We start from the raw sequence: 27,365 nt of genomic DNA, 5'->3' as shown, positions 1-27,365 counted from the left end.
CAAGGAGACTCCAACTGATCAAAGATGAACTAGTACAAGCTTTAATACTGTTCATTGCAATGTATTGAAACCCTTGAAATACGTTTGAGTCTATAAGTTCACAATGATATTTTTAAAAAAGACTTATTAACCTACAGAGGATGATGAGGAATCAATTCATTATATGGCAAACTAGTAAGTAAAGAGAAAGAATCAAGCACTTTTCCTGCCTTTGCCATATGAACTAGACCCTCAAGCAACCAAATAGTAGATGGGAGGTAGTGAAGGTAGTGACTATTTGTACAAGTTTCACAACTGATAAATGAAAAAGAAACTTTAGAACTGGAAGATCACATTGTGCAACTGGCAAAGAATGGTAGTCATTAAGCATCAATGGTTGATAAGACTACAAAAGAGATAACCAGAAACCTCATGCCTCCCGTGGCCAAACACAGCCCAGAATCTTGCCAAAGGAATTGAATCTAATTCTAATCCAGTCTCTGGATGGAGCTGCCAATTGGCAGGAAACACAAAGGACAGAGAACATGTGAACTGCACCATGAATGTGTAATCAGCAAAATCCAGACTGTCAGAAACTCTTCTGGTCACAGAGACCAGGTCCTTCAATAGACAAATTGTAAAGAAATGAAAGGATGGAGGGGGAATCTATAAATTGAAAGAAACTTAAAAGGGATATCACATTTTTAAGAAATTATCAACACTGGCAGGGTGTGGTGGCTCATGCCTGTAATCCTAGCATTTTGGGAGGCTGAGGCAGGTAGATCACTTGAGGCCAGGAGTTCAAGACCAGCCTGGTCAACGTGGCAAAACCTTGTCTCTACTAAAAATACAAAAATTAGTCGAACATGGTGGCGCACACCTGTAGTCTCAGCTACTTGGGAGACTGAGGCACAATAACCACTTGAATCCAGGAGGCAGAGGTTGCAGTGAGCCGAGACTGTACCACTGCACTCCAGCCTGGGCAACAGAGCAAGACTCTGTCCATTAAAAAAAAAAAAATATATATATATATCAAGACTATACTTATGTTCCTCCATTTTCTTCTAGCATAATAATTGCTGTCAAAAAGATTGATGATAATCTAATTACATTTCCCTCAGAAGTCATGAATTCTTTTTATTTTTTAGATGCTAAAATAATTTGTTTTTCATTAAAGCCCAGTAACTTTACTAGAATTCATCTCAGTGTTGATAATACCGGTATGATTATGGTGTACATTATGGGCTGTTTCATATGTAGTTTCAAGTTTCCTTTATTTGAGAAAAGTCATCTTGAATTACAAATTTTAGTATAGGTTTTGTTCCCTTGCCTTGGTTTTCTTCAAGGGTTCTTATTATCATCATCACTGTTCTTCATTTATCTTCAATATCTGTCATTTTCTCTTAAATCCTTTTTGTTTTTTCATTTCTTTTGGATTTTTTTTTTTTTTTTTTTTTTTTTTTTTTGAGACTGAGTCTTGCTCTGTCGCCTAGGCTGGAGTGCAGTGGCACGATCTCCACTCACTGCAGCTTCTGCCTCCCAGGTTCAAGCGATTCTCCTGCCTCAGCCTCCCGAGTAGCTGAGACTATAGGCACGTGCCACCATGCCCAGCTAATTTTTGTATTTTTAAGGCAAATACAGAGACGGGGTTTCACCATGTTGCCCAGGCTGGTCTTGAACTCCTGCCCTCAAGTGATCTGCTTGCCTCTGCCTCCCAAAGTGCTGGGATTACAGGCGTGAGCCACCATGCCCGGTCTTTTTTTGGTCTTTTTGAAGAAACCTGTCCGCTGTGCTGTTTTGGGCTTCTGTTCTCTGGTCTTTCAGATGCTGCCTTATCACTTCCCTCTTTTCCTCCTGTACAGATGCTGCCAGAGACAAGTCTGTGGTTTGCCCCTGCCCACTGGTGTTTTGAGGTTTGTGGTAATACCTTTTCACCTTCTGTTGCAAATGTTGTTTGTGGGTTTTGGCTTTACTAGCTTGTTACTCTGTTTTTTATGTGGATATTTTGAAAGACTGAAAAACTATGCTGCCATTACCGCCTTCATATTCCTGGGATCCTTCTTTTATTTTTAAATATTCTCACATGGTATCACTAGTAATGGTTTCAGGTGATTCCATTTTATGGGGCAACTGGAGTGTTCTACAGAGACCCCCTTTGTGGGATATTTAGGCTACCTTTAATTCTCTTATATTATACACAACAAGGTGGTAAACCTTGCCCCTAAATCACAAGGTGCTTTTCCGGGGGGAGCACTCTGAGACCTCCACCTCTCCTCAGAGAAGTGTCTCACTCCTTCCCCACCCCTGCCGGGTTACTGCTACCTCCCTCAATGCAGGAGGGAGTTCTTGTCCCACACCCTGTAAGAGCAAACTAAGTACTCTGGACCAGAAAATTGAACTTTCTACTTAGAGACCACCAAGACCGACTGATCAAGACTGATCTCAGTCCTCTTCAGGATCTCAATCTTTGTCTCCATCCTTCCATCCCTGGAGTTCTTTTCCCCACTTTGCTAAGTACAAACTGTACCCCAACCCTGTAACTTCCCACTGAAACCCTTCCCTTCTACCCTCTGCAGCTCCTGGCCTGTGACCAACAAACTCCCCAACACCCCAAGACTCCCAACACCCCCCTCCCCTGCAACTACCCCCAGCATGGCTCTACTTGGCTGAACTACATTTCCCAGAATTCCTTTTGTCATGTCACTTGTGTCCCACACTTATCTTTGCAACCACTTCTCCTTGTAGTCCAACACCTCTGCCTGGCCCATACCAGCCATACAGAAGCATCACACACAGCCTGTGGCCTCACGTTGCTTATGTGTGGATTGAAGCTGTGCATAGCACATCTGGTGGCTACCAACCCTGCTTCCATCAATGAGGAAGCCCGGAATTCTGACTTCTTCATTTGTGAAATAGATTACAGGTGGAACTGCCTTTGCAAAGATTATGACAGTGAGAGAAGCCTAGCAAGGCTGACTTCGTCTTGCCCCTAGCCTCACAGGCTGGCCGTCCTCATGTCTTGAGCATAGACCAAGTTAACCATGGGAGGAATTTAGTTTATAGTTTAACTTTGAAGCAAAGATGCTAATAGTTCTTCCCTAAAATGAACTCCTGCCTTGCTCAGGGACAAAACTGCCTTTGTAAGACTAAGGAAAGGCCACAAGATTAGGATTACGGGAGGGGCCTGAATTCTGCTAAAATGTAGGTGTAGCTAAATGTAACCAGCCATTGTCCCTTAGGTTGCCTTTCTATAATTTCTTGCTGCTCAGGAGTCATGCGGCTAAAAGTCACAAGATTTGTGACTTTCTCAATTGCTCCTATAGATAACATCACTATTGTAGAAGCTAAGATTGGTTTTTTGAGATATTTTTCATTTTTTTGCATTCCGGCAACCGACCACCTGGATCCAGAACTCATGACTCAACTGGTCCTGTGACCCCCCCACCCAGGGGTTGACTCAGCATGTGAGGACTGTTCTGTTTTCCATACCCCTATGAGTTCACCCCCAACCAATCAGGAGCACCCATTCCCTAGCCACCTGCCCACCAAATTATCCATGAAAACCCTAGCTTCTGAGTTATCAGGGAGACTGACTTGAGTAACAACTCCAGTCCCCTTGCTTGGCTAGCTCTGCACTAGTTAAATGATTTCTCTACTACAATACCATAGTCTCAGCGAATTGGTTTTGTCTCTGCAGCAGACAGGAAGAACCCCTCGGGCTTACAATAATTTTCTCCAAACTTGAAAGGGTTGGTCAAAAGATGCTGGGCAGCCACCATTATCATAAATGTCCCTTGGCCTGGGATCTCTATCATGGTTATTGTTGTGACTTGTTTCCCAGGCCTTGGCCAGCTAACAGGTCAGGGAGGATTTGGGGGACAAGATTTACCCCCAGAGGGTGCAGAGGAGAAAACAAAAACAAACCACCCAAATGTTAGATATCTGGAAGTTTTCACAGCCAGTGTCCATATTTATTCATATCTCAATTGCTGAAAGCAATTTACAGAACAATTGGTTTTTTTTGAGATAGAGTCTTACTCTGTTGCCCGGCCTGCTGGAGTGCAGTGGTGCGATGATCTCAGCCCACTGCAACTTCCACCTCCTGGGTTCAAGAGATTCTCTTGCCCCAGCCTCTCAAATAGCTGGGATTACAGGCGTGCACCACCACGCTCGGCTAATTTTTGTATTTTTAGTAGATATGGGGTTTCATCATGTTGGCCAGGCTGGTCTCGAACTCCTGACCTCAAGTGATCCGCCTGCCTCAACCTCCCAGAGAGCTGGGATTACAGGCGTGAGCCACCGTGCCTGGCCAATTGGTTCTACTTTTAGTATTACAAACACAAGGCATGGATGTTTTAAAAAGTTTTTTAAACCACAGATAAGCTAAAAGTTCTTTAAATGCAAATATTAGAAACTATTTTAGAAAATAAAATCACCTATAATCTTGAAGAGATAACCACTGTCAACATTTGGTATTTATCCTTCTGGTCTTTTGTCAATGCATAAATATATAATATATCATATACCATAAATATATACTCTTTTTAAAAATATGAAAACTGTATTAAACATATTTTAACTTAAAAATACAGCATGAATGTTCTTCTATACTATGAAATATCCATCAGCAGCATCATTTTTGCTCCATTATTTTCTACTATAATATACTTATCTTGCCTGAGAACACAGGCTTTTTGCAGATTTTGTAGAATTATAAGTGATGTTATAATGGACGCTCTTACAGTTAAATCTTCACGCATATAAATGGTTATTTCCTCAGAACAATCTAAGTGAAGGGCTAAGTCAAGGGCTATGCAAAATGTGAAGGCTTTTGAAACACATTTTCTGATTTTCAACAATCAAAATAACTTCTACTTCCTTCCGGAAAGCCTGGCACTGCAATTAACCAGGCCAGTTTTCATCCCACTGTGTGCCATGAGTCAAGTAATGTCTGTATCAGGAGCTAAAATGAATCTTTAAGGGCCTTCCATACATGATAAAATGACTCAGAATTGTAGAAGAAAAACATTAGCAGCCCCACATTTTCCATTTGTTAATAATTCTTTTCTGCCTCATTTTCATATTATAAGATTTGAGTCTCCTGGGCCTGTACTTTTCTCTCAGTGCTAATAGAATTCTAGTAGTTAGTCTTAGACTGCAGGCCTTTCTAACCATATGTGAGAGATACCTCAGGAAGAAAAGACGAAAACATCTTGCTTTCCTCCACATCTCTGGGAAAACAGAGTTTGTTTTGCATAATAAAGCTGTTCTTGCAAATGTAACTGGATTTCAGATACTGTTACTATGAAAGTAAATTTTTATATGTACAAAGTCTGTAATTCTGATTAGTTGTCTTAATAAGGTATTTCTCTGATTATAATACTTAGCATCTTCATCCTCTGGAAAGTTTGAATACACTGAGTCTTATTTATTAAGACAAAGAGGATCATTGTCACTTACTTATTTGCCCAAATACAAGGAAGTTAAGAACAATAACACTTAACAGTGTGTGTGTATATATATAGATATAATTTGATGAAAAAAGAGCCAAGAGTCAAAACTCTGTAAAATATTTGAAAACATTTATTCTGAGCCAAATATAAGTGACCATGGCCCATGACACAGCCCTCAGGAGATCCTGAGAACATATGCCGGAGGTGGTTAGGGCACAGCCTGGTTTTATACATTTTTGGGAGACAGGAGACATCAATTGAGTACATGAGACATCAATCAAATACATTTAAGATGTACATTGGTTTGGTTCAGAAAAGGGGGACAACTCAAAGTGGGTGGGGAGATTCCAGGTTACAGGTAGACTTAAATATTTTCCAAGTGACAATTCGTTGAGTTTATCTGAAGACTGGGATCGACAGAAAGGAAGTGTTTAGGTTAAGACAAAAGATTGTGGAGACCAAGTTTTATCGTGCAGTGGAAGCTCTCAGATAGCAGGCCTCAGAGAGAGTAGATTGTTAAATGTTTCTCATCGGACCTAAAAGGGTGCCTGGCTCTTAGTTGATCTCCTAGATCTGGAAAGCGAGGAAGGAAAAAAGTGGGGGGAAAGGGGATTGTCCATAGAATGCGAATTTTTTTCCCACAAGAGAAAACTCTGCAGGGCAATTTCAAGATTTGGCAAGGAAATATATTTGGGGTTAAAATATTTTGACTTCTTGCCTTATTTGTTACGTGATGTTATGCCAGAGTCAGGTTAGAAAGCAGACCTCGTTCTATAGGGTTAAAATAAAAACCCCTCTGATAAGACTTTATGGTTTACAAGATGTAACTCCCCAGACCCCTTAGGTAGGAATTGGGGGATGTTAAAAAAATTCAGAGCTTAGTTCTCTCTCTCTCTCCCTCCCCCACCTTCCTCTTACGCGCGCATGCACACACACACACACACACACACACACACACACGAGACAGAGTCTCACACTGTTGCCCAGGCACAATCATGGCTCACTGCACCCTTGACCTCCCTGGGCTCAGGTGATCCTCCCATTCAGATTCCCAAGTAGCTGGGACCACAGGCGCATGCCACCACACCCGGCTAATTTTTGTATTTTAGTAGAGGTGGGGTTTTGCCATTGCTCAGACTGGTCTCGAACTCCTGACCTCAAGTGATCCACCCCCCTCGGCCTCCCAAAGTGCTGGAATCACAGGCGTGAGACACCGCACCCAGCCTAATAGTTTATATTTTTAAAGACTCTGAGATGCTCTTTCTCACATACTTTATAGAAGCAGGGAAAAATGAGAACATGCTCTCCTGATCAAAACTATTTCAGGACTCAATGCCAAAAGATACTTCGTTAGATACATTATAAGGAAAAACAATTTGTGAAACTATGTGCTTATTGCTCTGATGTTTGCAAAATTATGCTGTCTACTTCTGAACTCCCTAAGACAAAAGAAAAGAAACAGTAACTGGACATTGACGGAAAAAGCGAGCCAAATTAAATAGAACAAGCACTGAATGATGACCTTACATATCAAAAGTTAGGAGGTACAGCCAAAGTAGTACTTAGAGGGAAATTTAGAGCTTTAAGTGCAAATATCAGAAAAGAGAACGTTGGAAAATAATCTAAGCTTCTAATTCAAAAAGAATAGGCAATAAAAGGATGAGGTGGAATAAACATAAAAGCAGAAATTAATAAAATAGGCTGGAACAGAGAAAATCAATAAAACCAGAAATTGGATTTTAAAAAATATTTTTCTAAATAAATTAGAAATCTTAGCAAGACTGGACAAGAAAAAAGAGAAAACACAAATGATGAATGTCAGGAATGAGAAGAGAAACCTCAATTCAGATTCGACAGATAATTTAAAAGATAATAAGACATTACGGATAACTTTGTGCAAATAAATTCGAAAACTTGGTGGATTAGTCCGTTTTCATGCTGCTGGTAAAGACATACCGGAAATTGGGAAGAAAAAGAGGTGTAATTGAACTTACAGTTCCACATGGCTGGGGAGGCTTCAGAATCATGGAAGGAGGCAAAAGGCTCTTCTTACACGTCGGTGGCAACAGAAAATGAGGAAGATGCAAAAGCGGAAACGTCTGATAAAGCCATCAGATCTCACGAAGTTATTCACTACCATGAGAACAGTATGGGGGAAACGACCTCCATGATTCAAATGATCTCCCACTGGGTCCCTCCCACAACACGTGGGAATTATGGGAATACAGTTCAAGATGAGATTTGGGTGGGGACACAGAGCCAACCCACATCACTTGGATAAATGGAAAAATTTTCTCCAAAGCACTGAGTATTAAAACTTAAATAAAAAATAAAAATTTGGAATAGCCTTACGTCTGTTTTAAAAATTGAGTCTATAATTAAGTACTTTCTCACAAAAGAATTTTAGCAGCAAACTTCCCTAGTGAAGTCTTCCAAACATTTAAAGGAGGGAAAATATTAATCTCAGAAAATCTCTATCCAGCTATAGCGTTGTTGTGAGGATTAAATGACTTAATATATCTAATTGTTTGGTTTTTCTCTGTACTCAACCATTTCATCTGTTTGTAAAGATAGTTTTATTCTTTCTCTCTAAACTAAGATCCCTCCAGGATAATGTTGAATAGAAATGGTGATAGTGTATTGCTTTGTCTTGTTCACCCAACAAATATAGTGTTAGCTATAAGATTTGGGGGGGTTGTTTATTTTTATTTGTTTGTAGGTGCCTTTTATCAGATTATGAACATTTTCTTCTCTGTGTCTAGTTTGCTGAGAATTTTATCAAGAGTGAGTATTTAATTGTATCAAATGCCTTCTTCTGCATCTACTGAAATAATCACACTGTTCTTGCCTTTATTCTTTTAATGTGGTAAATTATATTCGTTATCTTTCAAATATTAAGCCTGCCTTGCATTCCTGGAATAAACTCTACTTGGTCATATGCATTAACCCTTTTCAATAGCAAATTGAATTCAATTTGCTATTATTTTACTTAAGAGTTTTCTGTCTGAGAAATATTGGCCTATAATTTTATTTTCTTGTAATGTGACTAAAAATGTGAAAAAATGCACATTTCTCTGTAATTACTCTGTAGATCACTGATTTTAAAACTTTTGACCAAAACAATACAAAAAACGTTATATTGTGACCAGTGCACATAGATCTGTGAGTGTGTGAAGTGTGTGAGTATATGTATAAAATAAAGCTTTTATAAAACAATTCTTTTTTTAAAAAATAGGGTCTCACTCTGTTGCCCAGGCTGGAGTGTAGTGCTGCAATCACAGCTCACTGCAGCTTCCACCTCCTGGGCTTAAGCGATCCTCTCACCTCTGCCTCCCAAGTAGCTGGGATGACAGGCACATGCCACCACACCTAGCTAATTTTTTATTTTTAGTAGAGATGGGGTCCCACTAGGTTGCCCAGGCTGGTCTTGAATTCCTGGGCTCAAGTGATCCTCCCACCTCAGCCTCCCAAAGTGCTGGAATTACAGCTGTGAGCCACCACACCCAGCCTTATGAAATAATTCTTACCCTTCATAAGAAGGAAGCACTCCACTATTTCTGATTCAATTATCTTCTATCCTTTTAAATGATGGGTTGCTATGTGCAGTTTGAAAAACATAGATTGCATACAGTAGGCACTATATAAGTGTTTGCTATTGTTCTTAATAATTTATGGCTCTCTAGAACCTTGTGCAGTACCTGGCATACAGTGAATACTTGAAAAACATCTATGAATGAGTTAATTTGTTTATCAGTGGCTTTTAATGGAGTGGCTTCAATAGAGGTTAAGAGTAGTGACTTCTTTTAAGATATTATTTACTTTGACTCTTACTAGGAATTAGGGTATCACTTGGATCCTTGATGGCCTCTTACAACTGATAGCAAAGAAATTTGCTGGCGACCATAAAGAAGAAAACATAGTTGGCATGGCCTGCACATATACAAACTCATTCATGAAGGCAGTGTTCATCCCATTGTCACCTCAGTTAGCTAAATTACTTTGGAGGACCCATATGTGGTTGATTTTTTTATTTTTTTATTTTTTTTAAGAGACAGGGTCTTGCTCTGTCACCTAGGCTGGAATGCTGTGGCACGATCTCAGCTCACTGCAGCCTTGACCTCCTGCTCTCTAGCGATCCTCCCACCTCAATCTCTCAAGTAGATAGGACTACAAGCATGAGCCACCACACTCAGCTAATTTTGTATTTTTTGTAGAGACAGGGTTTCACCATAGTGCTCAGGCTGTTCTTGAACTCCTGAGCTCAGCAATCTGCCCAACTTGGCCTCCCACGGTGCTGGGATTACAGGCATTGAGTGTGGCTAAATTTTAACTTGAATTTGGATTCTTAATTTTCATTTAGAAAGAAAAGGCTTACAACTGCAATGCAGCATTGAAACAGTGTCTTTGGGTGTACAAAGCAAAGCAATTTAAAGGCTGGGGGAATTCTCAGGCCTCTCCTATCACAGAATGCCCAAAGCTAGCAGAGGTGATTGTAACCAATGGTAACCAATGTACACACTGCAATGGTCTATTTCAGTGTTTTGGATTACTCATTGTCAAAAGCCTCTAGCCAAGTTGGAAAAAGAGCTTTTAAACATCCAGTAATGAGTGGTCCAATTAAGGGGAGGTAAGGGTGTGTATAGAACTATTTTTACCAAATAGAAAATGCAGATAAAATGCTAGTATTCTTTGATGTGCTTCAGAATCACTCATTCAGTTCTGAGAGCTCTCAAGTGATCAAGATCACACACTCGGATTACGGAGGGCAGCTCGCTTCCACAATGCTGTGTATTATTGCCAGGGAAGCAGGGCAGTCTTCAGACTCTAAAAACAAAGAGGACTTAGACTAAAACTTTGAAAGTAGTCCTGAAAGAAAAAAAAAAGTACGCAATTGCAGGGATATGTGATTACTTTGCAAAAAAAGTTTTAGTACAATCAGTGTAGTGTTTCTTTGCCCTGTTCCTACAAAAACTGTTTCTAAATGAACATAGAATCTTATTACAGTCAGTGGCATCTGAGTACTGACTATATCCATCAGTTTGGGGCCTTGATTAGGTCAGTGTTCCCAAACCTGGCTGCTTACTGGAATTGTTTAGGGAGCTTTTAAAAATTAGGTTCTCCCAGTTTCACCTGGACCTACTTGAGAAACATTGGCCCACAGATCCGCAATTTTTTTTTTACATGCTCCAAGTGGTTGCCCACTGCTCAGAAGAATCAATGCACCTCCTTTGCAGCTAAATTATTATCAGGAAGAGATTTGGATGGTAAAGAAAATAAAGCACATGTGTGGTGAGTTTCCAACTTTGCAATTGATGCAGAGATTTCCTGATATCAACCCTAAGATATTCAGTAATGAGAAAGCAGGAGTTTGTTACTCTTTTGTACTTGCGGTCTATTCATGCTTTATTATTAATAGGTCTTCTCTCAGAGGGATACATTTTTTCATGCGATGTGAGCTCTATATTAGAAGAGAGATGGGACCAATTTTTCAAGTGCCAACCTAGCACTACATTACTTTACTATAAGAGATGGTCCCACAATTGTATTCTGAGCAACATACCCTGTATGAAAAAAGAAAACAGTTAACTTTATTTTAATTAGCATTCTCCTTACCATAAGACACATAAAAATAGGTCTCACCCTTCCATGATTGGAGAGAAAATAGTGATTATATTTTCAACCAGCTGGATGGGTAATTATCTAGCTATATGCCACACACAAAAATCAGCTTACTCATTTCTTACATTTTCTCCTTATTTCTCATTTTTCTACAGTTTTCCTTCCATATTTTGCTAGTTTTGTTACAGGACCTAGATCCAGATATAAACGTATATTTCCTACAGTGACTGCATGGATTCAGGCCGAGCTTCTACCAAATAATAGGGTATTAGAGCTGGAAGGGAACCCAGCAGTCATTCAAAATAACAGACTGATTTTTTATTAAAAGATGGAAGCCCAGAAGTCAAGTGATTTACCAGTCAACAAAGCCAGAATGAAATGAACAGTAGCTGAGCATTCTTTCCACCTACGATTCCATTCATTTGATGCATACAACGAAGTGAATTGGAGTATGCGTGAGGGTATTAGAGTTCTCCAGAGAAACAGAACCATAGTGTGCATATATATATAATATGCATATGTGTGTATATATTATTTACATATATACATACATAGTAGATGCAATATATATAGCAGTACACATAGATGTGTGAGTGTGTTGGGGAGGCAGAGGGGAAGAGAGCGAGAGATTTATTATTGGAAATGGCTCACACAATCATGGAGGCTGAGAAGTTCTACCATCTGCCCTCTGCAAGCTGGAGAATCAGTAAAGTAATTTATTCTGAGTTCAAAGGCCCAAGAACCAGAAGCTCCAATGTTGAAGGGCAGGAGAAGATGGATTCTCAGCTGAAGGAGAGAGACAGAGAATTCACCCTTCCCCCACATTTTTGTTCTTTTGGGTCCTCAGTGGATGGAGTGATGGCTGCTCAGATGTTCTTTCCTCAGTCTACTGATGCAAATGCTAATCTCTTTCAGAAATGCCCTCACAGGTACACCCAGAAATAATTTCACAACTATGTGGGCATCCCTTAGCCCAGTCAACCTGACACACACAATGAACCATCACAGTTAGGGTATTTTTAAAATCACAACACATCCACATTTTATTTATTTATCTATTTATTTATTTACTTGAGACAGAGTCTCACCCTGTCACCCAGGCTGGAGTACAGTGACATGATCTCAGCTCACTGCAACCTCCACCTTCTGGGTTCAAGCAATTCTCCTGCCTTAGCCTTCCAAGTAGCTGGGATTACAGGCACATGCCACCATGCCTGGCTAAGTTTTATTTATTTTTTTTTCAGTAGAGACAGGGTTTCACTATGTTGGCCAGGCTGGTCTTGAATGCCTAACCTTGTGATCCATCCACCTTGGCCTCCCAAAGTGCTGGGATTATAGGCGTGAGCCACCGCATCTGGCCCACACCCGCGTTTTTAGGTAACACCTTTATTGAAATATAATTTCACATATCACAAAACTCACCCATTTAAAGTATGTAGTTTCAAGGTTTCTAGGATGTTCACAAAGTTGTGCAACAATCACAGTCTCATTTCAGAATTTTCATCACCCCCCAAAGAAACCCTGTACCTATTAGTAGTCATTCTCAATTTCCAGCCCCCAATCACCACTAACCTATGATCTGTTTATAGATTTGCCTTTTTTGCACATTTCATATAAGTGGAGTCACAGAAACTGTGGTCCTCAGTGACTACCTTCCTTGACTTAGCATAATGTCTTCAAGTTCTCCATGTTGCAGCATGAGTCAGTACTTCATCTCCTCTTCTTGACAAATAATGTTCCAGTACATGAATGTACCACATTTAAAAAATTTATTCACCACTGGGCTAGGCATGGTGGCTCACACCTGTAATCCCAGCACTTTGGGAGGCCAAGGTGGGCAGATCACTTGAGCCCAGGAGTTCAAGACCAGCTTGGCCAATATGGTGAAACCCTGTCTCTACACAAAATACAAAAATTAGCCAGACATGGTGCTGCACACCTATAGTCCCAGATGCTCGGGAGGCTGAGGCAGGAGAATTACTTGATCCTGGGAGGCAGAGGCTGCAGGTAGCCAAGATCGTACCGTTGCGTTCTAGCCTAGGTGACAGGAGTGAAACCCTGTCTCAAATAAATAATAATAAATAAAAATAAAAGTTAATTCCCCACTTGATGGAAATATGTGTTTTTTCTATTCTGGCTATTACAAATAACAATGTCTTGAACATTAATGTACAAGTTTTTGCATAGACACATATTTTAATTTCTCTTGGGTGTATACCTAGGAGTGAAATTGCTGGGTTATATGGTAACTCTACATTTAACATTTTTAAAAACTGCCAAAAGTTATTATTATTATTATTATTATTTTTGAAATGGAGTCTTGCTGTGTTACCCAGGCTGGAGTGCAGTGGTGTGATCTTGGCTCACTGCAACCACTGCCTCCCTGGTTCAAGTGATTCTCCCTCCTCAGCCTCCCAGGTAGCTGGGATTACAGGGATGTGCCATCATGCCCGGCTAATTTTTGTACTTTTAGTAGAGACAGGGTTTCACCATGTTGGTCAGGCTGGTCTCGAACTCCTGATCTTGGGTGATCTGCCCGCCTTTGCCTCCCAAAGTGCTGGGATTACAGGCGTGAGCCACCACACCCAGCCTGCCAAAAGGTTTTCCAAAGCAACTGCTCCATTTTACATTCTCACCAGTAATGTGTAAGGGCTCCATTTCTTATAACTCACCAGCACTTGTTATCGTCTTTTTTCATTATAGCCATCCTGGTGGGGGTGAAGTGGTATTTGTGATTTTCATTTGCATTTCCCTACTGATGAATGATGTTCGGCATCTTTGCGCGTGCTTATCAGCCATGTGTATATCTTCTTTGGAAAATGTATATGCAGATCCTCTACCCATATCTAAATTGGGCTATTTGTCTTTTTATTATTCCACTGTAAGAATTCTGTAGATATGCTAGATGTTAGTCCTTTATCATATTGCTATAGTTTGGATGTTTGTCCCCTCCAAAACTCAAGTGCGAATGTCATCCCCAGTGTGGGAGGAGGGACCTAGTGGGAGATGTTTGCGTCATGGTCGTGGATCCCTCATGAATGGCTTGGTGCCTTTCTCATGGTAATGAGTGAATTTTCACTCTATGAGTTCATGTGTGATCTGGTTAAAAAGAATTGGGGATCTCCCCACTCTCTCTCTTGCTCCTTTTCTCACCATGTGACATACCTGCTCCCCCATCACCTTCTACCATGAATAAAAGCTTCCTAAGGTTCTGACCAGAAGCAGTTGCTAGCACCATGCTTGCACAGCCTGCAGAACCGTGAGCCAAAATAAACCTCTTTTCTTTATAAATCACCCAGCCTCAGGTATTCCTTTATACCAATGCAAAATGGACTAATACACATATAAATGATTTGCAAAAAATTTCTGTGGGTTTTCTCTTCATTTTCCTGATAGTATCCTTTGAAGCACAATTTTTTTTTTAATTTATCTATTTTTTTGTTTTGTTGCTTGTGCTTTTGGTGGCATATCTAAGAAGATACTGTCTCACCCAAGGTTACAAGATTTATGCCTATGTTTTTACTAGATTTTTAGTTTTAGCTCGTTAGGTCTTTGGTCCATTTTGAGTTAATTTTTGTGTAAGTGTGAGAGAGGCATCTAAATTAATTCTTTTGCACTTGGCTAACCAGTTGTCTCAGTACCATCTATTGAAAAGGCTATTCCTTTTTTTATTTTATTGTCTGAGCACTCCTGTTGGAAACCAATTGGCCATAAATGTGAGGGCTTATTTCTGAACTCTCAATTCTATCCCACTGATTTATATATCTGTCCTTATGCTGTTACCATGCTATCTTGATTACTGTGGCTTTGTAGTACATTTTAAGATCAAGAAGTGTGATTCCTCAGACTTTGCTCTTCCTTTTGAAGACTGTTTTGGCCACTCTAAGTGTCTTACATTTTCATGTGAATTTTAGCTTCAGATTGGCTATTTCTACCAAGAAGCCAGCTGGAATTCTGATGAAGATTGCAATAAAGTTGTAGATCAACATGCAGAGTATATCTTAACAGTATTAAGTCCTCTGATATATGAACATGGGATGCATTTACATTTATTTAGGTGTTCTTTCATTTCTTTCAAAAATATTTCTAGAGTATATGGTTTGAACCTCTTTTGTTAAATTTATCCCTAATAATTTTATTCCTTTATATGCTCTTTTCAATACAATCATTTCCTAATTTCATTTTCAGGTTGTTCTTTGCTAGTCTATAAAAACACAATTGTTTTATATCTTGATCTCATAGTCTGTAATTTTCCTGAACTCACGTATTAGTTCTAATAGTTTTCTGGTGGAGACTTTGGGATTTTCTATGTGAAAGATTATGCCATTTGCAAATATAGTTTAACTTCTTTTCCAACACGGATGCTTTCTTTTTCTTGCCTAACTGTCCCAGCTACAGCCCCAATAAAATGTTGGAAAAAACTGATGAAAGCAGAATGTTGAAGAGACACGATGAAAACAGACATCCCTGTCTTGTTCCTGATCTCAGAGGGAAAGCTTTTAGTCTTTTCTCATTGATGTTATTTGTGGATTTTTGTAGATAATGTTTATCAGGTTGAGGAAGTTTCCTTCTGTTCCCAGTTTGTTGCATGTATTTATCATGAAGGGGAGTTAAATTTTGTCAAATGACTTTTCCGATTCTATTTAGTCATATGATTTTGTCCTTTGTCCTGATATATATTAATGCAACCTTTAATTCCTGGGATACAATCCAATTGGCTATAGTTTATAATTCTTTAACATGTTGCTGGATTCAGTTTGCTTGTATTCTGTTGAGAGTTTTTGTGTCTATAGTCATAAAAAGTATTGGTTTCTTGTTTTCTTGTGATATCTAAGTCTGGTTTCGGTATCAGGGTAATATTGACCTCAGAGAATGGGTTGGGATGTGATATGGTTTGGCTGTGTCCCCACCCAAATCTCATCTTGAACTGTAGCTTACATAATTCCCTCATGTTGTGGGAGGGACCCAGTGGGAGATAACTGAATCATGGGGGCAGTTTCCCTGACACTGTTCTCATGGTAGCAAATAAGTCTAATGCGATCTGATGGTTTTATAAGGGGAAACCCCTTTTGCCTGGCTCTCATTCTCTTCTCTGCGACCATATGAGATGTGCCTTTTGTCTTCCGAGGTGATTGTGAAGCCGCCTCAGCCACATGAAACTGTGAGTCCATTAAGCCTCTTTCTTTTGTAAATTGCCCAGTCTCAGGTGTGTCTTTATCAGCAGCATGAAAACGGACGAATACAGGATGTATTCCATCCTCTTCTGTTTTTTTGGAAGAGTTTGTGGAGTGCTGGTATTCTTTTTTAAATGTTTGGTAGAATTTAACAGTGAAGTTAAGTAGGCTGTGTCTTTGTAGGAAAATTTTAAATTACTAATTCAATCTCTCACTTCTTAAGGTTTGATCTGAATTTTCTATTTCATCTTGAGTTAATTTACCTAGTTTGTTTCGCTAGGAATGTGTATATTCCATTAGGTCCTCTAATTTGTTGGCATACAATTGATATATGATCTTTTTGGTTTCTGTAAGGTTTGTAATAATGTTCCTTCTTTCAATCTTGATTTTAGTAATTTGATTCCTCTTTTGCTTGGTCAGGCTAGGAAAAGGTGTATCAATTTTGTTGATCTTTTCCAAAAAACTTTTCATTAGTTGATTTTCTCTATTGTTTTCCTATTTTCTCTTTCATTTGTTTCTACTCTTCTTTATTTCTTCATCGTGCTTTGAGTTTAGTTTGCTATTCTTTGTACTGTTTCTTAAGGTGAAAGATTAGGTTAGGTTTCAGATTTTTTTTTCTTTTTAAAAGTTGACACTGACAGCTATAAACTTCTGAGCATTGCTTTCAGTACATCCCAGTAAGATTTGGTATGTTGTACTTTCATTTTCATTCACCTGAAAGTATTTTCTAATGATAAGGCTTGGCTGTGTCCCCACCCAAATCTCATCTTGAATTCCCACATGTTGTGCGAGGGAACCAGTTGGAGTCAATTGAATCATGGGGGCAAGTCTTTCCCATGTTGTTCTCGCGATAGTGAATAAGTGTCATGAGATCTGATGGGTTTTTTTTCCTTTTCCCAAATGGCTGTTGAACTTATTTGCTTGATCAATAATGGTCCTGGCAAAAACGAGTTAACCAATGCTGAGACATTTGTAATGAAATACTAATTTTAAAAATCCATGACACCTTGATAGAAATTAGAGTTTACACAAACAAAAAAGGAAGCTTCGGTAATACCAGCAGCTATAAAGTGAATGTACTGAGATCGACAGGACAGCAAGAAGGCATTTGCACATTGATATGTGACACCTGACCATACTTTCAGTCACCAGAATATCTTCTCTCCAGATTTAAAAAACAGTATGCCGATTTCTATAAGAAAGCTTTCTTTTTCCGTACAAAAATCAAATAATGGCCAATGACTCACAACAGTGCAATAGGTAGAGGATTAAAAACTGCATCAAACAGGTGCTGAAAATAAATACTACCTAGGAGCAGGAGGAGAGTGCCCTCGGGTGGGGTTTGTTTTCGTTTCCTTGAGTGTGTGTGGGGTTTGTCTTCCGAGCCACGAGCCTGGCCTGTCTCACGGTGCTATTCACTCTGACAGAGTGCACCTGCAGCACGTTGCCTCCAGAGCCCGGCCTCCCAGAAGCTTCAGAGCATCAGAGCATCAGTCTCATTGGATGGACCAGAAACAAGAAAATGGGGCGGGGTGAATCACAGCTATGATTCAAAGGAAAGGAATTTTTTTTTTATTATTGCTCAGTTTTGTCAATTGGGAACCCACCAGTAGGTTCACTGAGATGATATGGGTAATTTCAAACTTTTGTTTCAGAGCACATATATGGCTTATTCAGGCAAGAAGACGTGTACATTCTAGCCCAAGCAAGCAATCGGAGTCATTCTGTTTTTAAGGAAGGTCAGTCGTTTAAAAGATTTCTGGTTTGAGCAACATCCTCTGTGGATGCACCAGGCCAAGGTGACTACCTTCGACCAACCCAGTGGGAAGGCCTTTTCTGGTCCCCCCAGTGAGGAACCAGTGGGAATGGGCGGCCTCTCGGCTGGCCTGCGCTGCCTGGGGTAGGTGGGCGGACTCCACAGGCAGCCCGTCTGTGGCCAGATAGGCCATCCTGGTGACTCGGGCTTATGGACTGTGGTTTAGAACTGAACTGCAGAAGGAGAGAGTTAGGAGGGCGGGCCAGGGAACACCCACCAGGTGCCGCTCTGACCAGTCAGAGAACCTGAGGCAGCTCCCCCATAGGGATCTGCACCAAGAAGGTGTTGAAGGCACAAGCAAGAGTGAAGGTACCAGAGATCACGGAGGGCGCAGCATTGACCTGGTGTGGTTCCCCTTTGAATGAAAAGGAGATCCTGATTCTGCTGCGATAAAAAAAGCAAAGAAAGACGATTTTTGGTTTAAAAAGAAGCCGCTCAAGGGTTAAAATTGTTATTTCAAGTTAAGGAAGAAAATTAATACGCTGACACTATCTGGAAAACTCATCTGTCCCTAAAGCCCACAATGCATCCACTGCTTTGTCCTCCCATGGAACTTAAGCCTGATGCGAAGGAGTCAGACGTGTGACAGAGGAAGAGTGTGAGAAGAGAAGACACCTTTACAGAATGTACAGCGAGAGAGCCGGCCTGGCCCCCGGGTTACAATAAGATGCACGGGTCCTTTCAGTCTCGCGGACTCTAGACGGTGGCGCAGGCTGCTCAGACGGACGTCTCCTTACTGTCCCTGCTGGGCAATGGCTTCACAGGCTCCTTGCCTGCCTTTGGCTACTCTTTAGCTGCTATCGGCTCGAGGACGCCGTCTCTGGGCGGCTCGACAGCACCTGTGCGCCACTCGGGCTCCTCGTCCTCCTGCGCCTGCTGCTCGGCCGTGGCTGGCTGCATCTGGAGCAGCTAGAACTGCTCGATGATGGCCTCACGCTCCTTGTGAATTGCTTGATTCAAATGATCGTTCTTTATTTCCACCTCTTCGTTCTGTCTCTGTAAATCTTCCAGAGTGATCTGCGGCTCCTCCTCATCCTCACTGTCGCTCTTGGAGGAGTACTCCTCAGTCTTGCTTAAGCCCTGCTGCTGGCGACTCTGAATTTCTGCAATCTCTTCTTTTTCTGAGGCAATCTGCTGGCACAGAAACTGCTCCATGGCCAGGACCTCCTCCTGTTCAGTCAGGATCTCTTTCTCCTGAACAAGGAGAATATTTATAACTTCTTCATTTTCATTCATTTCTTTTTTGGAAACAGCCTCTTTTGAAAGACGGGCTATCTCTTGTGCAATCTTGGTTTCACACTCCTGTCTTTCAGCTTCTCTCAGTTGTCTTTTGAGAGCTGTCAAAATTCTTTGTACTTCCCATAATCTTTCTTCTTTAGACAAATCCTTTATCCCACCCTGCAGATCTTGATGTAAACAATTCAAAAGCAACTCCTGTCTCCTGATCTCCTCCTCGTTGCCTGTCTGGGTCTCTGGCAGTGTGGGCATCATGGCCATGTTAGACCATTGCCAAGGTTTTGTCACTTGTTTAGTACCACATTTCCAAAGAGTTCTTGCACATGTGTGAAAAACACATACAGGACTAGATTGCTGATCTGCACAGTTCGGCTGAGCACTACAGAAATGTTCTGCATATTCATTTTTGTTTCCAGTTCCTTTGCGATGAGATGGCCCTTGTGCACAATGAGCCAAGAAATCAGAAGACAGTTACCTTCTGGCAGTTCTTTGAGTAAACGCTGGAATTCCTGCACTTTCTCAGTCTCCGTGGTCCTCCCACAAGCCTCTTCAAATCTGGGCATAAGCTCTTTGGTAAGCAAATTCTCTGGAAGGTCTCGCAAATACTGCCTCTGCAAACTGGCTACAGTGTGAGGCTCATATTCTTCACAGTTTGTAGACTCCTCCTGGTCATAGGCTGCTTTTAGCTCATCCACCTTTGATTTAATTCCTGATACCCTATAGATGCCTTCGCACTTCATGCCATACTTCTCTACGTAATTCATGGAAAATGGCTGGCAGCCAAATGCCATCATGTACCATGGTCCTCTCTACTGCATCAGCCAAAGGAATTCCAAAAATGGGCTTGAGATTTGGAACATCAATCTGAGGTACCTCTGGCTCCTAAATTGGCTTTTTCTTTTTCTTCTTTTCTTTCCACTGTTTTTTTTTTTTTTTTTTTGAGACGGAGTCTCACTCTGTCACCCAGGCTGGAGTGCAGTGGCCGGATCTCAGCTCACTGCAAGCTCCGCCTCCCGGGTTCACGCCATTCTCCTGCCTCAGCCTCCCGAGTAGCTGGGACTACAGGTGCCCGCCACCTCGCCCGGCTAGTTTTTTGTATTTTTTAGTAGAGACGGGGTTTCACCGTGTTAGCCAGGATGGTCTCGATCTCCTGACCTCGTGATCCGCCCGTCTCGGCCTCCCAAAGTGCTGGGATTACAGGCTTGAGCCACCGCGCCCGGCCTTCTTTCCACTGTTTTAACAACATCAGTTGCTATCAAGTTTTTGACTTTTTTTTTTTTTTACTTCTTCTCTTTATGTTTTTCTTCTTTGTGCTTTTCTTCTTTATGCTTTTCTTCTTTGGGTCTCTCTTTTATTTTAAAATCCTTCTCCTTCTTTTTAGAAAAGCTGGGATTCTTGAACACATGGATTCCCTTGGGCCTCTTCATTTTAGAAGGACTTTCTGCCTCATCTCCAGAGCTATCTTCATGAAAGGCTGCACAGCCTTCACTCCTCTTTTCCTTTTCCTTTTTCCTTTTTCTTAAAATCTCCTTTTTTCTTCCCATGGTCTTTCTCTTCATCGGACACTGTATCAGGAGGCTTGTGGAGGATGTCATGGGGAGGCGAGGGCTCGCCAGTGCAGTACGATCCAGGAAACTTAGTAAGGCTGATCTCTTCAGAGCTGGGGGTCTGGGTAAGCCCACTGCCATGCTCCAACCCGTGGTGTTCACTGGGGTTGCTGGTGGGGGGCAGGAAGCACTTGGTCATGCGATGTCCTGACTAGGAAGGGACGAGGTCTTCTCTGTTACCTATCCATTATGCCTGTGCCCGGCCACAGCCACCACCTCCTCATGCTCATGCTGCCACCACAGCCACTGGAGCCACCTTCTGCCTATCTCATGGTTTTACAAAGAGGAGTTCCCCTGCATAATTTTCTCTTTGCCTGCTGCCATCCATTGATGACGTGACTTGCTCCTCCTTGCCTTCCACCTTGATTGTGAGGCCTCCCCAGCCATGTGGAACTGTAAGTCCATTAAACCTCTTTCTTTTGTTAAACTGCCCAGTCTCAGGTATGTCTCTATCGGCAGCATGAAAACGAACTAATACATCTAATTTTACTTGTGATTTATTTGACCCATTGGTTATTTAAGTGTGTTATTTGATTTCCACATTATTTGTAAATTTCCTAGATTTCTTGCTGTTGTTAATTTATTAACAAGTTTAATTCCATTGTGGTTAAAGAACATACTTTGTATGATTTTAATTTTTAAGAATGTACTGGGGCTTATTTTACAGATTAGCCTATAGCATAAATATCAGGATAAATGTTCTATGTGTCCTTGAGAAGAATGTATATCCTACTGTTACTGGGTGGAGTGTTCTATAGATGTTTATTAGATCTGATTTTTACGGATGAGAAAAGTGAGATCCAGATGGGAGTAATGGACTAATTCAATGTCACATATCAAGCTGGTCAGGGGTCACATGAATTACTGTGGTGAATCATGTGAAACTGCCACTTGAGTATCAAAAATTGTTAAAAACCAACAAATTCTTATAGTTCAACATCAAAGAATCCACGCCTCCTGACTTTGAGTCCAGTGTTTTCATCACTGAACTGGTATCCTGTATTAGGGCAGGCTGTGCTGTGTAAATCATATGTCCTGAACTATCCTTGGCTTAAAACAATAGGTATCAACTACTTGCTCATCACATTCCATGAGGATAATGCAACTTTCCTCCAAATGGTGATGCAGGGATCACACCTGCTTTCATCTTGTGTGTCCGCCTTCTAGAACACGTGGCACACATCAGGGGAAGAAAACTTCAGGATCACAGGCATGTCCTTATGCGTGAGCCCTAGGGGTGGCTTAGATCACATCCACGCACATCTCATTAGCCAGAACCCAGTCATGGGGCCCAAACCAACTCTGTGGGGTCACGTCACTTACAGCATAATTTTATATCCTTAGCCAATTCCATTGGAAATGCAGTCTGACTTGACAGTGGGAGGTGTCTGTGATCTCACCTCAAGAATTCAGCACTTTTAAAAATTTTCCCATTTTGGTAAGTTTTAAAATATATTTTCAGGAATTCAAAATGCAGGCCTTAGCAGGGCATGGTGGCTCACTCCTGTAATCTAAGCCCTTGGGAGGCCGAGGCAGGAGGATGGCTGGAGGCCAGGAGTTCAAGGTCAGCCTGGGCAGCATAGCAAAACATCACCTCTAGTGAAAATAAAAATTAAATGTAGATATTGAAAATGTCTCTTGGGCTTAAAATATGAAATAATTTCTCTTGTTGATTTTTTCCAAATGTGCAGCCCTATTATGTTTTAGATAATTTAGAAGTTCTTAACAAGGCAAAACTGCTCCCCATTAAGACTGTAATAAACACACCAAAGGTTTCCAAGGGCTAGAGTACAGAATCGAACTTGTTTCATTCAGCCATCTCCTACTTAAAAACAAAAAGTCTTTGAACTGCATTGCCATCTATAAATAGGAAGGGGAAATCAGCTTGTGTGGGTTTGTAATCCCTGCCTCCAACTCTACGTCTACTGAAAAGGGCCCTCTGGCTGAACATTTCTCAGTTATGGTATAACACAGAGATGCCTGGCTGTGGACACTACAGTTCTCCTGCAACTTTACCCTGGACAGAGTCTCATTTCAACTCTGGTAAGCTTCTCATATACCCACCAAGGGAGCCAAATGGAACTTTTCAGTGTGCTCAGAGAAAGGAACCGAGATATGTATTCTCCGCAATTTTCGATTACATTTACTGCCAAGAGTGGCCAAGAAGTCATTTCCAAACCCATTTCTTAAAGGAACCCCAAGAAAGCCTGAGTGACTGGTAGCCACTCTGTATACTGAGAGGAGAGTTCAGGACTAAGAGGCCCAGGATTCTAGGAATTGTCCCCTCCTCTAGCTGACACGGAAACTGCAGGAGCTTCTCTGTGGCACAGCTAGGAGCTGGGGAAGAGGCCGGAGGGAAAACAATGTCAGATTCTAGCACCCAGCACTATAGGACCCTGAGTTCATACATGTTGAACCCAAAATGAAGAATAGGGGAGAAATTTATCAAATTGTCATAGAATGCTGAGGGGAACTGGCAAATCCCTACCTGTGTAGGAGATGGTTCTCCACATGACCCAATCCCTGTAAGAGATATTTTGGTTTTTCTAGATGCATCTGTTCTATTATTCCACTTTCAGGAAGGGCCTTGGTTTGGTTCAAAACAGAAATATTCAGTTCGTAGTAGGTGGGATAGGAGTAGGGGGTTCTTAAAGAACCTAGTATATTTTCCTTTTATTATTAAGAATTTGGGTTTCTTTGAGAACAGAAGTTCTCAATCATTTTGGCCTGAGACCCCATTTACACTCTTAAAAATTATCAAGGAACCCAAAGAGCTTTTGTTAATCTGGGCTACATCCATCTATACTTATAACATGAGAATTAAAACTGCAAAATTAAAAACCTTTATTAATCCATTTTAGAAAATGAATATTCCCATTATATGTTACTTTAGATAGCATACTTTAAGGAAAAATAGCTATATTTTTCAAAACAAAAATATGGCATTGTTTACCTTTTTGCAAATCTCTTTAATGTCTGGCTTAATAGAAGACAGCTGGAATCATACACTTCTCTCTGCACTCAATCTGTTGCAATATTTTGGTCAAAGAATATGAAGAAACTCCTTCCTCACACAGATAAGTAGAAAAAGGAAGAAATATTTTCATCTTTTAAGATAATTTGGGGGTATTTTGAGTTTCTACACCCAAACTCAACAAGTGGTATGTTTAAAGGTTAGTACAATGTGGAATCCAAAACCCTATCAGTGAATATTTTATATTCGGTGACATTAAAATTCATCAGTTTGGCATGTTTTCCAACACCAACAACCCTTTCTCTGATTCTCTACACACCAGTTGGCTGTCCTACAATTCAGTTTAATCCTGACACTAACTACCTGGAGTTACAGTCAGACCTCACAGGTTCAGGGCTCAGTCTCACAAGACTTCCCTCACTTCAGATGAAAGTTGCAAGAAGTGGGTCCCCAGATTACCCCACTTCTTTCCAGCCTGGCTATAAATCGGGGGTTCCATGACTCCCTCCCTCTTGTTTGGTAATTTGATAGAACAGCTCACAGAATTTGGGAAGGCAGTTTATGTCCTACTATGTCCAGTTTATGTCCTGTTATAAAGGATACAATTCAGGTACAGTCAGATGGCAGAGATGCATGGGGCAAAGTAAGTAGAAAGGGTGCAGAGCTTCCATGCTCTCACTGGGCACACCATTCTCCCAGCACCTGAATGTGTTCGCCAATCTGGAAACTCCCTGAATTCTGTGGTCTAGGGGTTTCCGTGGAGGCTGTATCACGCAGACATGATCCATTATTGACTTCATCTCCAGCCCCTCTCGTTTCTCCAGAGGACTGGGTATAGGGCTGAAAATTGCAGGCTTCTATACAAGGCCTGGTTTTTCCAATGACCAGTCCCCATCTGAAAATATTTAGGGGCCCAGCAAGAGTTGCTTCATTAGAACAAAAGACATTTCTATCACTCAGGAAACTCCCAAGGGATTTAGGTGCTTTATGTCAGTGTATTAGTCTGTTCTCACACTGCTATGAAAAAATGCCCAAGACTGGGTAATTCATAAAGAAAAAAGGTTTAATTGACTCACAGTGCTGCATGGCTGGGGAGGCCTCAGGAAACTTACAATCTTGTGGAAGGCACCTCCTCACAGGGCGGCAGGAGAGAGAATGAGTGCTGAGCCAAGGGGGAAGCCCTTTATAAAACCATCAGATCTTATGAGAACTCACTCACTATCAGGAGAACAGCAGCACGGAGGTAACTGCCCCTAGGATCCAATTACCTCCCACGGGGTCCCTCCCATGACACGTGGGGATGATGGGAACTACAGTTGAGATTTAGGTGGGGACACAGCCAAACTATATCAGTCAGGAACCAGGATCAAAGGCCAAATATGTATTTCTTATTACACTACAATTGGCTGATCACTATACAATATTCTTTTACAACTAGTTGTTAGTACTACTTCTGATCTCATCAGAAAAATCTTTAAATATTGGGAAGCTGTCAAACTTACACTGATGGATCTGGGTTTTGCAAAATCTGAAAGCTCACTTGAAAGCTTGAATGTTATCACTGGCAATGTTTTTCTTGAAGTGACAAGCTCATGTCATTCATTTTGGAGGAAATGTCTGCCAAATGCCCAAATCTGACTCACTGCAGTTTGTCTGTCAGTTCTGCTTTCAAGTAAAAATGGTGGTCCATAAAAAAGAGCTGTAGCTTGTGCATTGCAGGCCATTGCACAAGGGCATGGCCTTCAGCAACCATCATCCTTGGAATGCAGCAGAAGTGTTTCTGTGCATTTCCCACCCTGTCCCGAGGGGCATGACTGCTTCACGGGGGACATTCTTCACTGACACTTTGTGTTTGCTTTTATTGCAACAGCACGGTGCTGAAGGATGCAGTTACTACTGATTTGGTGTTGTTCCGCTGCTGGGATTTGTGCTTGCTTTTGAACAATCAGAGCAAATGTCTACATTGTAAAGAGGACAAATAATGTCCCAATACAACCATGAAAACAGTTTTGTCACTGCAGATCCTCCAAAAGGATGTTGGAGACGCCTAAAGATCCACTTTTTGGAGATCACTCTTTGAGAACTGCTATTTTAGAAACAATCCTCCTGCTATAAAGACTAAATATTTGGCTCACACGTGTAATCCCAGCACTTTGGGAGGCCAAGGTGGGCAGATCACTTGAGGTCAGGAGTTTGAGACCAGCTTGGCTGACACGGTGAAACCCCGTCTCTACTAAAAATACAAAAATTAGCCGGGCGTGGTGGCATGCACCTGTAATTCCAGCTGCTTGAGAGACTGAGACAGGAGAATCACTTGAACCCAGGAGGCAGAGGTTGCAGAGAGCTTGGATGGCATCATTGCACTCCAACCTTGGAGACAAAGTGAGATTCTGTCTCAAAAAAAAAAAAAAAAAAAAGACTAAATACTAATATTTTTCTAGAAGTTCATTTATAGGAAAAAAAGAGGAACTAGAATAATTTGGAAAAACTCCCCCAAAAAACCCTCAGTTACCTTAGTTGTCAATGTGTAAGCTTCTAGAACAGACTCCATCTTTTAAAGTTTTGAACAGTATCTTAGGAATGCAGTAACAACGGTGACAATAGTGTGTGTTTGTTGCAATGTTTACTACTGGGGGACAACTGTGCTTTGTACTTTAAATGCATCCTCTCCAATATTCTTTAGTACCACACTTTTTTGTTGTTGTTGTTGTCTTTTTTTGGAGTTTTGCTCTTGTTGCCCAGGCTGGAATGCAGCAGTGAGATCTCAACTCACTGCAACCTCCACTTCCCGGGTTCAAGCGATTCTCCTGCCTCAGTCTCCTGAGTAGCTGGGATCACAGGCACGTGCCACCATGCCTGGCTAATTTTTTTTGTAGTTTTAGTAGAGACAGGGTTTCTCCATGTTGGTCAGGCTGGTCTCGAACTCCCGACCTCAGGTGATCCACCTACCTCCGCCTCTCAAAATGCTGGGATTACAGGCATGGGCCACCACGCCCAGCCTAGTACCACACCCTTTATAGATGAGAAGACTGGGACATAGAGAGATGAGAGTGTGACAAGGTCACAGCCATATGTGGTGATTAAGGCTCTGAATCCATGTGTTCTGATTCTCAGAGCCTCGATCCCTAAATCCTGCATAATATGCTGCATCACATCTAAGCTTCACATTTACTTACTTCTTTTCTGCCATGCATGTGCATTGGTTCAAATCCTCAAAGGGAAACCTAATGTCTCATCTCAACCACAGGGCCCAAAAAAAGGGCTCAGTAAACATCTTCGCCATGAGGGACAGAACATTTAAACCACGATTAGTAATGGTGCTAGAAGTGAAATACTCAAACAGCCAGCTCTTCAATATTATTAACTCATTAAGGAGGGAACCAACAGAAAATAAAAAAAAGGCTTGTTCCTTAAAAACTTTGATGAAAATTGTGTGTGTGTGTGTGTGGTGTGTCTGTATACATACACGTATCTATTTTACTTGTTTGCTAAATAGACACAGATATA

At 41.2% G+C, this 27,365-nt stretch overlaps 1 protein-coding gene and 1 pseudogene across 1 annotated transcript in view; both read right to left on the bottom strand.

Moving 5' to 3' along the window:
• The window catches only part of NMS (neuromedin S), a 78,204-nt gene that overhangs the window by 50,155 nt on the left and 684 nt on the right, over positions 1 to 27,365 (bottom strand). The window lies entirely within an intron of this gene.
• Positions 18,615 to 21,153, bottom strand: LOC710119 (ralA-binding protein 1-like; annotated as a pseudogene).

The sequence above is a fragment of the Macaca mulatta genome, chromosome 13 (assembly GCF_049350105.2).
Source record: "Macaca mulatta isolate MMU2019108-1 chromosome 13, T2T-MMU8v2.0, whole genome shotgun sequence".
Lineage (NCBI taxonomy): Eukaryota > Metazoa > Chordata > Mammalia > Primates > Cercopithecidae > Macaca > Macaca mulatta.
The sequence above is the reverse complement of the archived record's forward strand: the minus strand, read 5'-3'. Positions and strand labels throughout refer to the sequence as shown.